Genomic DNA, 10,666 nt, shown 5'->3' on the forward strand with positions numbered 1-10,666 from the left:
CAAGAATAGTAACACCTTATGGGTTCTCGGCGCGCGAACGACTGCTTTGCTGACCAGGGGACAAATGACAACGGCCTGTACCATGCCGACGAGCATACTGTTCAAAAAGAAACAATATTCTATATTACATCGACTGTAGATAAAACTACCCTTCGAAATCACCTAATAACTTATTGGTATTATACTACTTGGCTTATCGTAATAGGAAATAGTTCGCCGCGGTAATTCTCGATTTTCCACAGCTCCGCTAATTAGAATAGAATTCTAATCCATCGAATTCGTGGGTGGCAGGAAACGCGACTAAATGACTCATTCACGGGCTTACATAATTGCCATCGTTTTACGTAATCAGCTCCGCGCAGATTCGCAGACGCCCGAAGGCAGAGACGGTGTTTTTCAGCTCGTTATACCCAGAAACGATTCCCTGTAATCGTTGCGCGACGATAGAGTCGATAAAAAAACTTCGATTTTATTTCACTTCTCGCGCCTTCGATCCGTACACGCCGCGTCGCGAACGTCGAGTCTCGTACGCAAATACGTCGATTAATTGGACGCTCCTCCCGGCGTTTTACGGCCGCGCGGTTTTCAGGCTTGTTTGCCGGGCTTCGCCGGTAATTACCGCCAAATTGACCGTTAAAGAATCAGTCTGCGTGGCGGGAATCTAATATTTAGAGCGCAGAGCTTTCGAAGCAACCGCGAAACCTCGGCGGTCCAAGTTTTGTTTAATTTTATACCACTATTTAAAATTTGTCAACTCTTCACAGCCACCTTTTATATTGCTATCCATTATATTGCCACCCGGTATATTGCCATCCATTAAATCGCCGCCCGGTATATTGGCACTTCGAAATTAATTCACGATTTTTCTTATGCAATTTTTGCAAAATTTTTGGAATTGTAACCTGGCACTTTGGAATTTTTATCTCGAGAAATACTAGCCTTATCATGACGCCCTTTTTTTCATTCCACTTGTAGAAAGTCCACCCTTCTAAATAAATTTTCATCTATTCTGAGAATCATATCAGCTCGCGCAAGAAATAGAAAATTCGACGAAGCGATCGCTGCGGTATCATTAACAAATGCCGGCGACATCGTGGACATATTTCGAAAGCCTTGGCATCGGAGTGTTCAAACTGGAAACCAGAAATCCAGCGTGATCTCATCTTCGTCGTGGCCCGTGACAAAAGGAAATAAAACCGATCCGGCGTGCATCGTTCGGCGCCGCTATCGGCTCGTCGACGCGAGCCGCATATTTCTAAAAATTTGATCGAAACCCGTCGAACCGTGCGCGCCGCGCGCTGCGGCATCTTCTCCGCATGCGGTAGGACGATGCGGCCGTGTGCGGCCGGTCACTCATTGCGATTTAAATGATCGGTATTAAAATTATTTGAAAGAGAATAGAAATGCTAAAGTATATTCGTCGATTGTTGGTTGAAAATTAGCCTAATTTCTAGTTGGACTTAGGCCCTTTATAAACCTAAATTTCCATGGAAAATTGATGGTGGGGGATCGTCTAGATCGTGGTAGATCACCCTGCAAATGATACCTCTGATCAAGAAACACGTCGTCCCAATCCTTTACCTAGACCATGCTTTCAAAAAAATACCATTAAAAATATAACTTTCCGAAAAAAAAACGCACGTGACGTAAGTTTGTAAAAAAAGCGGTCGGAACAATGTATCCGGTGGTATTCACGGAAGATCAGAGATGTCCCAGTTTCCACGATTTCGATCGCGGAAGCTGATTCGAGGCGGCACACGCCTCGCTCCGCTCCACAAAGGCTTCGGATCGGTCCGCCGCCGCTCCGGCGTCTCCGTGCCCCGACTTCGTTTTTCGGTGTCCCGGGGATCGAATAACGCGCGACGTGACTCCGAAGATTGCATTTTCGCGAGATGAAAACTGCAGAAATAGGGATAAGCGGGCGTCATTCGTGCGAATAAACCGTCGAGGCGTGCGTGAATTCAAATAAACCTCGGCCGAGGGAAGCGATATGACGTGCTCGAACGGGATCCTTTCCCCCCCTACATGCCCCCCCCCTAACCCCTCCGTCCCACGATGATATTACCCGTAGTTTTCCTCGCGGTGCGCTACGCGAACGATTGAAAATAAAGTTCTCGGCCGCGTTGCGACAGAGACGTCCCTCGCGATTGGTGCTTGAACCTTGGAGCGCGGGATTGTAATATGCGACACGGAGGAAGGGCCGCGATCCGTTTCGCCACGATGCACCGAGCATCAAAGGGTAGCGAAAGGGCTGGCGTCCTCTCGAACGATTCGAGACGCGCGTTCGTTTACACCTGCTCTCGAGACCGCGCAACGTTAATTGTAACCTGGAAAAGTATCAAAATTCTGGAGAAGCGAGCTATTTGTTCGAATCGTTATTTTCGATATCAATCTCAGTAATTTATTTATTTATTTACCGTCCGAAAATTACGCCCGAAATTTATTCTACTCTCGAAACGCCCTACTTTAAACGTTCGTCGTAACTAAAATATTTATTCGATCTCCATTTATTTCTTTATTTCCGAGATCCATCGAACAATGCCGGACTTTTTCGTTAACCCGGCGCAATTCGAAAATCAATGGAATTATAAATACAACTATATGGGGCTTTTATTTCAAGCTGATTTAAATTAAATTCGCCATTATTCAGTCTATTTTGAAATTGTGGAAATATTAGCTCACTTGTGAAAGCGAGCACGCTATAAATAATAATTTTATTTCTCCTCTAAAAAATTATTTCTATTTAATCCGAAATTGTAGCAATAAAATGTATTGTTACTACAGTAATAACGGATTAATATTTGCCGGATTAAAGTAACCGTAATTCGTTCGACGTCGTGGGTGGACAAGCGCGAGGAAAGTGGCTTATTTTACCGAAAGGAAGGGAAGAGAAGGGGAGAAGGAGGAGGAGGAGGAGGATGAGAGGAGGAGGGAGGAGGACAGGGGGCGATAATCTTGAGCACGTCCTGCCCAGAAACCTCCGGTTTCCTGATTCATAGGCTGCCTCGTGTTACGGGGCTCCTCCCGAGCACTATACACCGCCGAGCATCTTACGCCGCGCTAATTAAAATTACGCCCGACTGAGCTCGTCGCACCCATGGCTATCGCAATGATTCCGCGAGCGCGCGCGCGCGCGCGCCTACCGGAGAAAATCGTAATTGGTTCCTGTTATGGGGGACCGTAAACTATCCTGCTCTCGCGAGCACGCGCTATTAATGGGTCGCCGGTATCGGTTCTTTTTTTAATCAACCGGCGCATTCTTCTCCTCCGCCGGTGGAGAGCCTGCTCTTTGCATTATCGCGTTGACATTTAGGATTTAGCGCCGCTGATTGGTCAATTCTCCGTTTGCCAGCATTAAATTGCAATCTATACGTTCCATGGTGTAGGGATTATGAGGGAATTATTTTATTTGGTTAGACATTTTTCTGGGTGAAATTCTAAACTAGAGAACACCGCTGGAAATTGCTATACCGATTGCAACGTGGAATAGTAATGGTTTGATGACTATACTAGTGGTATAAAATATTGCTAGTTTTCTATGACGAGTGTACTTGTTAAAGAGAGCTATTTAGATAACCCTTTATTCCTAAATATATCCACCAAATATTTTTACTATAATACCTCTGCTATCTTTAAAATCAAAGTTAAATTCTATCAATTTACCAGTAATATTTAAACGTTAAAGAAAGCCATATAATAAATATAAATTCTCTGCCTAACACAGTAATTTATTACTAACAAAGTCTAGTCAGCGCAGCTGTGAAATAAATCCAGCAATAATGAAATGCAAGGGATTAAATGTGGGAGTCGTTTAACAACCTGCTCGCGCCGCCACTTTAGGCGAAAACGTCTCCGCGATAGAAGAAATGACAGCGCGTCTATAATTAACAGCTAAAAGCTCCGATTGTCTGCGACATTGACTCTGAGACGCCGCGGAGGTGGATGTTTGTACAACGCGTTCGTATTGGAAACTGCTCGATGACTGGCTCGCTTAATCGCGCGATGAATACGTTCGATATTGAATATTAAAACGGAGAATATTGTCGTTGCCATTGTCCGTCGCCTCCTCGCCTTCGCCACTTCCTATCAATTACCATCCTGATTGGCCATTCGCAATTTCCTGACGGCAAATTAATGGATGTAGAATTGCTAAATTGTATTCGCTATTTATCGTATTATTTTTCTTATTCTTTATTCCGTGGTAAAAATGAAATGCCGAGTTGAAAATTGTAAAAAGGAACAATAATATTTATTATAATAATCAAGAATATAGATAATGTATATATAAATAAAATATTGGGTATAATGGTCAAAAATAAAAATAATATATATATAAAATATCGAGTACAATAATCAAGACAGATATTAATAAATACGCGTTAATAAATGTTCGCAGTTCAGTCCACCATTCGCGGCTCAGTGTGTCGTCCGCGTTTTAGTTTATTCGGATTTAAATAATCGTCGATTGGAGGAGTCGTTTAATCATGCCACGGTGGAATTCCCCAAAAGAAAGAATGAAAACGTGACCCATGCGCGCGAACCGCTTACGAATTGGAAGAAGACAGCTTGTATACGAGCTCATTACACCGGCGATCCTTCGCAGCCTCGCAATCGATCATTTCGACGAGCAACCTGTCCGTCTGTTCCACCCGAGTTCGTAGACGAGGCCTTATAGGGATAGAAGTGTGACTTATGTCGTAAATCCTGGGCGCAGGCTGAAGCCGCAATCCGGGACCACGCCATCCAACATCTTCCGATATCCGCGAGCACTCTGCTCGATGCGAACCACAATCAATCCGCGATCACAACGTCGCAATTAAAACGACTCGAGCTACGCAAATGCCACCCACACTGCGATAATATCGACACACGTTCTCCAGACACGTGGAGACGGTGATTATACGATTTCAGATGGAATTGAAGCGAAACCAGCATCGCGGAATAAATTATTTATACGCTCGTTGTTAGGTTAAAATTAAAAAATTTAGTGCATTATTTAGAAGAGGTGGCAAGTATATAAAATCTTATTTATAATAATATAAGAACACATCCACCGATTTTTTCACAATAAAAATATATATATATATCTGCCTCGAATAAAGTATACAAAATTGATAACAAACGATTAAAAATCCTAGCCTCGGCTAACAATATTAAAACGTTAAAGCAAACACAGACATAGCGGACATTCTTCGAAAAAGTCGAACAAATTTCAATCGCTTCGCGCCGCGAAACAGATTACAGCCAAAAGAGCTTAATTTCTCCGTCGAAGCCGCAATTTCGAACCGGAAAAATCGGAAAAAAATTTTTCGTTCCACCTGCATGCAGCCCGGTGTGCGCAGTTTCAAAGCGATCGAATTTTTCCCGAATTTTCACGAGCGAGTTCGCCGAATAATCCGACTTTGCCGAGCAACTGCCCCCCTCCCCTAAAGTGAGGGTTAAAACTTTGCGGAAAAACTTTCGGCTCGATAAGTTAACCCATTAACTGCCGGCGAAAACCCCGTTTGGAGATTTTCGAATTTTACGCCACTTGGCGCCGAAAAATATATCAACCACGTTTCACGGTTTAATGTTGTTTCATATATATATCAGTCGATATTGTTTATCGCAGATTTTTGCTATTTTACTAATTTTGAAATTATCTGTACACTGATCTTCTTATTACTATTAATGCAACCTATCATAAATAATATTTTATACTTATACTTTAAACTACGCTTTACTGTTTAGAGTTCAAAGAGTCAATAATAAGGAATTATGCTTTAAACAGACGCTCAAATAAATTTTGAGATTACAAAATAAGCTCGACACTTTCGTACAACCTTGACACGATCGCGAAGGGTTGGAGGGTTGATGAACGAGCTCGTAGAGACGCGGCACTGTTAAAGGGTAGTTCCGCGAGCCCCGCCATTTCCCGCCCCGCGAGTGTCGATCTATTTTGATTGTTGACGCATAAACAACCCCGCGGGACGGCTACGCGTCGATCCTTGTCTGCTGCTGCCGAGTGACGGCAAATTGGTGGGAGTAGGACGGAGAGAGGGAGTCGTAGGGCTAAGCAGAGTGGGATTTCGCGCGATCGAGGAGAGAGGGATGGCGGAACTGTCAGTGCTACATCGGTTCTCTTCACGTAAGGACGAGCCACGAGGGAGAGATCACCTGCGTATCACTTATCGCCGGGGACAGCTTTTCGAACCGAGGTGAGTGCCGGCCGCGCGCGAGCCGTATCTCGTACGATTAATAGCCCGTGGTGCCGGTCTGACCGATAACCCGTCCACGTGGCAACGTGCCGTCGGTTCGTCAACGCGTCCGTTCGCCGTGTCGACGGCTCCGCGATCGAACGACTCGCGATTTTCTCGTTCGCGCGCCGATTATAATTAACCTTTTCGAAGATCCATAACTTATTAACCCTTTGCCATGCTTCGACGACTCCAGCACGCGACGAAAATTTTTAGTAATTACTCGTATAGTGCGAATGCTGTTCCGTTGGTTTAAAATCAATAAATCCTAATCTATTGTCATTGCTTTTTAAATATTGACGCGACTGTAGACACGGGATCTAATTATTTAATTATTCTCGTTAGGACTGTTGTGGGACGCTAGGTTCAAACGAACTTAAATCTACGTGCGAATATTAAGCAAATTTTCATGATAAAATTTGAACCTCGCGCGCGCCTTTTGCTGAGTGTATTGACATTATTTAAAAAATTCCTGGAAATACAAATGGAGGGGGGAGGGGGGCAGAAGACAGCTGTTCCAGTGATTCTCACCACAGACTATAGAAATGAGAATTCACGTCCGCATCCGCAGAGTCTAGCTATCGCCGTTTCGACGGCGTTCAATTATTGCCTATCCTCGGTGCAGATCGATTATTCCGCTGCACCAGAAGAGGGTGGCCGGCGAAAGCAACAACGCGGTCGAATCGATAGCGCCCTTAGCACAACAGGCTCCATCGGCGGAAAGAGTTTTCATTCTAATCCCGTGGATTAACACCTCCTCGAATCCTGTTCCGAGAGGGGTTTCGCGAACGAGCGCGGACTCGCGTCGCGAGGCGCAAATCGCATCGGGTTGAATGCGATTCGATCGAACGAATACGGTCGAGCTGCCCCCCCCCCCCCTTCCCAACCGATCCTCTCGAACGCACATCGTATTTACGATCGGCGCAGATACGCGCCCACGAGGACGTACTCGAGTGCATCGTTTGTGCGCGCGCGCTTTCTGCCTCTCGAGGATACCTGTAAACACGCGATATATCATAGGACGGGCGTCCGCGGGCTCTCGATTAATTGCCGAAGTCGATGGGCGCCGGCCGCCGACCCGTGCACCAGCGAACGTTAAAAATCACAGACCCCTGCCATACGAATCAAATTACGATCCTAATCTCCAAACTAGGTGATCGAATCCTCTGCACTTTACAGATATGTAAACAGCTTTCTTTTTCATTTATTTATAGTACATTATATTATTTTTATGTATGTTAGTATCACTATATTATTTTTATACCTATTACTGTCGTCATATTATTTTTATACCTATTACTGTCGTCATATTATTTTTATATATATTATTATCATCGTATTATTTTTATATATATTATTATCATCGTATTATTTTTATATATATATATATATTATTATTATTATACTATTTTATATATTATTGTTCGCCTGGAAAATTGCCGGTCGAGGGACACGCGCGATTTCCAACATCCTACAATCACGTCCCCCGGTACAATGCACTTCGCAACCTGCATTCCACGGCCATTCATACGGTGCAATGCACTTACCTTCTCACTTGCCATTAGTCATCGAAAAATCTCTAAGAATAGTGATGAATAGACCCCGGCGATCTTTCGGATAAATAAAAATTCTCTAATTGTCTTCACGCATTGTCTTCATGCAGTCTCGTGATCGCTTCAATTATTTCGTCATTTTTGCGACACTTCTCTGATCTTATTTTGATGTCAATGTTATGACATTTTATGGCAGATTATTGACTAATAACTAGTTAGTTAATTAATCGATTCTTTATAGTTTGAGGCACCACTAGAAATTACTGTACCATTTTTTTCAAGTAACCTCTACATTATTAAATTTATTTACGTTCAAATATAGTTTAAATATAGTTTAAATATACTGGTCAGTATCTAAATAATATTTTAAAACCTTACCAAAAAATATTGCGCGAGCATACAAGGTACCCTTTAAATACACGTAACACAAAAATAATAGAAAATATACTGACAAAATATAAATATGCATTTTAGTTTCGAGGTTAAGGTAACAAATGGTACAATAGGTAGCACAGTGTCGAGCTAGCAGCGTGATACACGCCGACAAGTTTCGAGGCGAAGTCGACAGTTCGGAAAGGTGGAGCAGGCGGACAAACGGGCGCGGAATAAAACGTGGCGGTGCGAAGCGAGAAACGCGCGGGAACCGGGAGCCACGGTCCGCGGGCTCCTCGCAATGAGAAACGCGAAGGACCGGGGAGAATCGCGTCTGCCACATGTCTGGCTTATGCGAGGCCGAGATGAAAGATAAGGCCGGGCCCCCCTGGCTCCGAATGACCGGCCGATCTCGAGACGCGGCTACCTAATTGCACCGTTACGCGAATAAGAACCTGCCCGTTAAATCATCGGAGCCAACGGCGCCCGAGCATGGCGATCTCTCCGTCCGCAGAATTTGTTTCGTTGTTTTTCGAGAATTTCGCGCCGACGCGACGTATGAAGCCGAGAGAGCCGGCGCGCGCGTTCTTATATTCGCTGCCGATGCGATTATGCTCGCTCGATTCGTCCGCGAATCGCTCTCTAATGTCCTCCAGCAATTATCACGTTAACAATAAAATTTCCATCATGTTAACAATAAAATTTCCATCGTATTAATAATAAAATTTCCATCGTATTAATAATAAAATTTCCATCGTATTAATAATGAAATTTCCATCGTATTAATAATAATTATTATAATTATATAATAAAGGATACAGGCAATTTGTTCGAACAAACAGTCGACTCAAATTTTATTCGAACGAGAATTCATTGCGCCTTCATAATTTGTCGACTTTATTCTTCGCATAGAATTTTATTGAAATAAAGAATTTTTGTTATAAAAGGGTAGCTGAGAAGCGACGATTTTAATAAGTTAGGAACGATTCAAATAAACTCTTAATTTCTACACTATTTGAAAATTTTAAAGAAAATCCACCGTCCACTACTTATGTCACACCCGGTAGAGACAGCGGCGACGACAAACTAAGGACGTTTGTCCGAATTCTCGTTTCTTGCGCGCTGAGAACCGCACTTAACTTTCTCCTCGATAATCGGCGCTTACGCTCCTGCATTGATTTTGTTAAAAAGTGTTACACCTAACGAGGCCTTCCTCAATTAAATCAGACTTATATATACGTACTATCATTATATCAATATATTTATAATATTTTTATTATTCTGTTATAATTATAATATTGTCACAGCTACATTTACTATAACAATATTATACTTACTTACTGTTACACTTGTAATTAATATATAATTGTTCCAATTATCCAAATAATTAAATTCGCATTAAAGTTCGTTCGAGCGCCCCTCTCGGACAAGTTTCCATTAATTTCCGGGGCGCCCCCGGGTTCGTTATTTACGAAAGCGACGAAATGGGGTGTAATGGAATTAAGTGGTGGCCATTTGAAAAGATTAGGAGCCGATGGGAGCCCTACGGGACTTCGACGGTGCCCACCCACCCCACTCTTCGATCTATTAATCGGCGATGAGAGAATGGGATTAACTGCGGCGTCGGCGTCGGCGTCGTTTTCTGCTCGTTTTCGGCAAACACGTGAGCACCACATGCGAGAACGCGTGGTTAATTGCACACGTGATGCGCAAGGCGTTTACGTTGTTTACACGTGCACACGGTTTCGGGTCGTCTGCGCTCGAATCTGCATTCTGCGCGCGACTCGCAGTTGACCGTCTCCCCTGGCAGCTGCTCCGAAATTCGTAGACAGTCCCATGGAATTGTGTGTACCCATCGCATCGTGATCGTGAAAATTGTAACTAATGGATGAGGATAAAAAAGGAGTTGCTTGCATTAAGTGCAAGTTAAAATAGTTTTATCTTAAATTGGCTTTATATGTATTTTTGGAATTATTCGAATGAAAGATGATTCGAATAAAGGATTAGTCGAATAAAAAATCATTCGAATAAAGAGGGATTCGCATAAATAAATGGAATAATTTATATCGAATTTATTATGTCGAATGAGTTATTCCAATAAAATATTCAACCTAAAGGAATTCTTCTTCTTAAACTGTCCCAATTAATTTTTACAACAAACGCAAAAATCCACAGGTTATAAATTAATTTTGCATATCGTAAATATTCAAAACTAGACGACGCGTTCGAATGAAATTTTTGAATCGGTCCTTTTCCGAGAACCGAGGCTTCCTTCGAACTCCTGTTAAGGCGCTAAAGGAGAGTTAAAAATAGAATTCAGTTTTCTGGTGCATCCTGTTACATGGTGCACGAGTGCGTACACAGGCGCGTGCACTTTCTCAGGAAATGTATAATGGCCGCGGTAAAGAGGTAGCAAGTCGGCAGTAAGGACACTCGATTCGTCTTTCGTGGGAACGGATTAAAACACAGTCCTTCGATAATTAATCGCGGATTAAAAATTTATTC

The sequence above is a fragment of the Augochlora pura genome, chromosome 1 (assembly GCF_028453695.1).
Source record: "Augochlora pura isolate Apur16 chromosome 1, APUR_v2.2.1, whole genome shotgun sequence".
Classification (NCBI taxonomy): Eukaryota; Metazoa; Arthropoda; class Insecta; order Hymenoptera; family Halictidae; genus Augochlora; species Augochlora pura.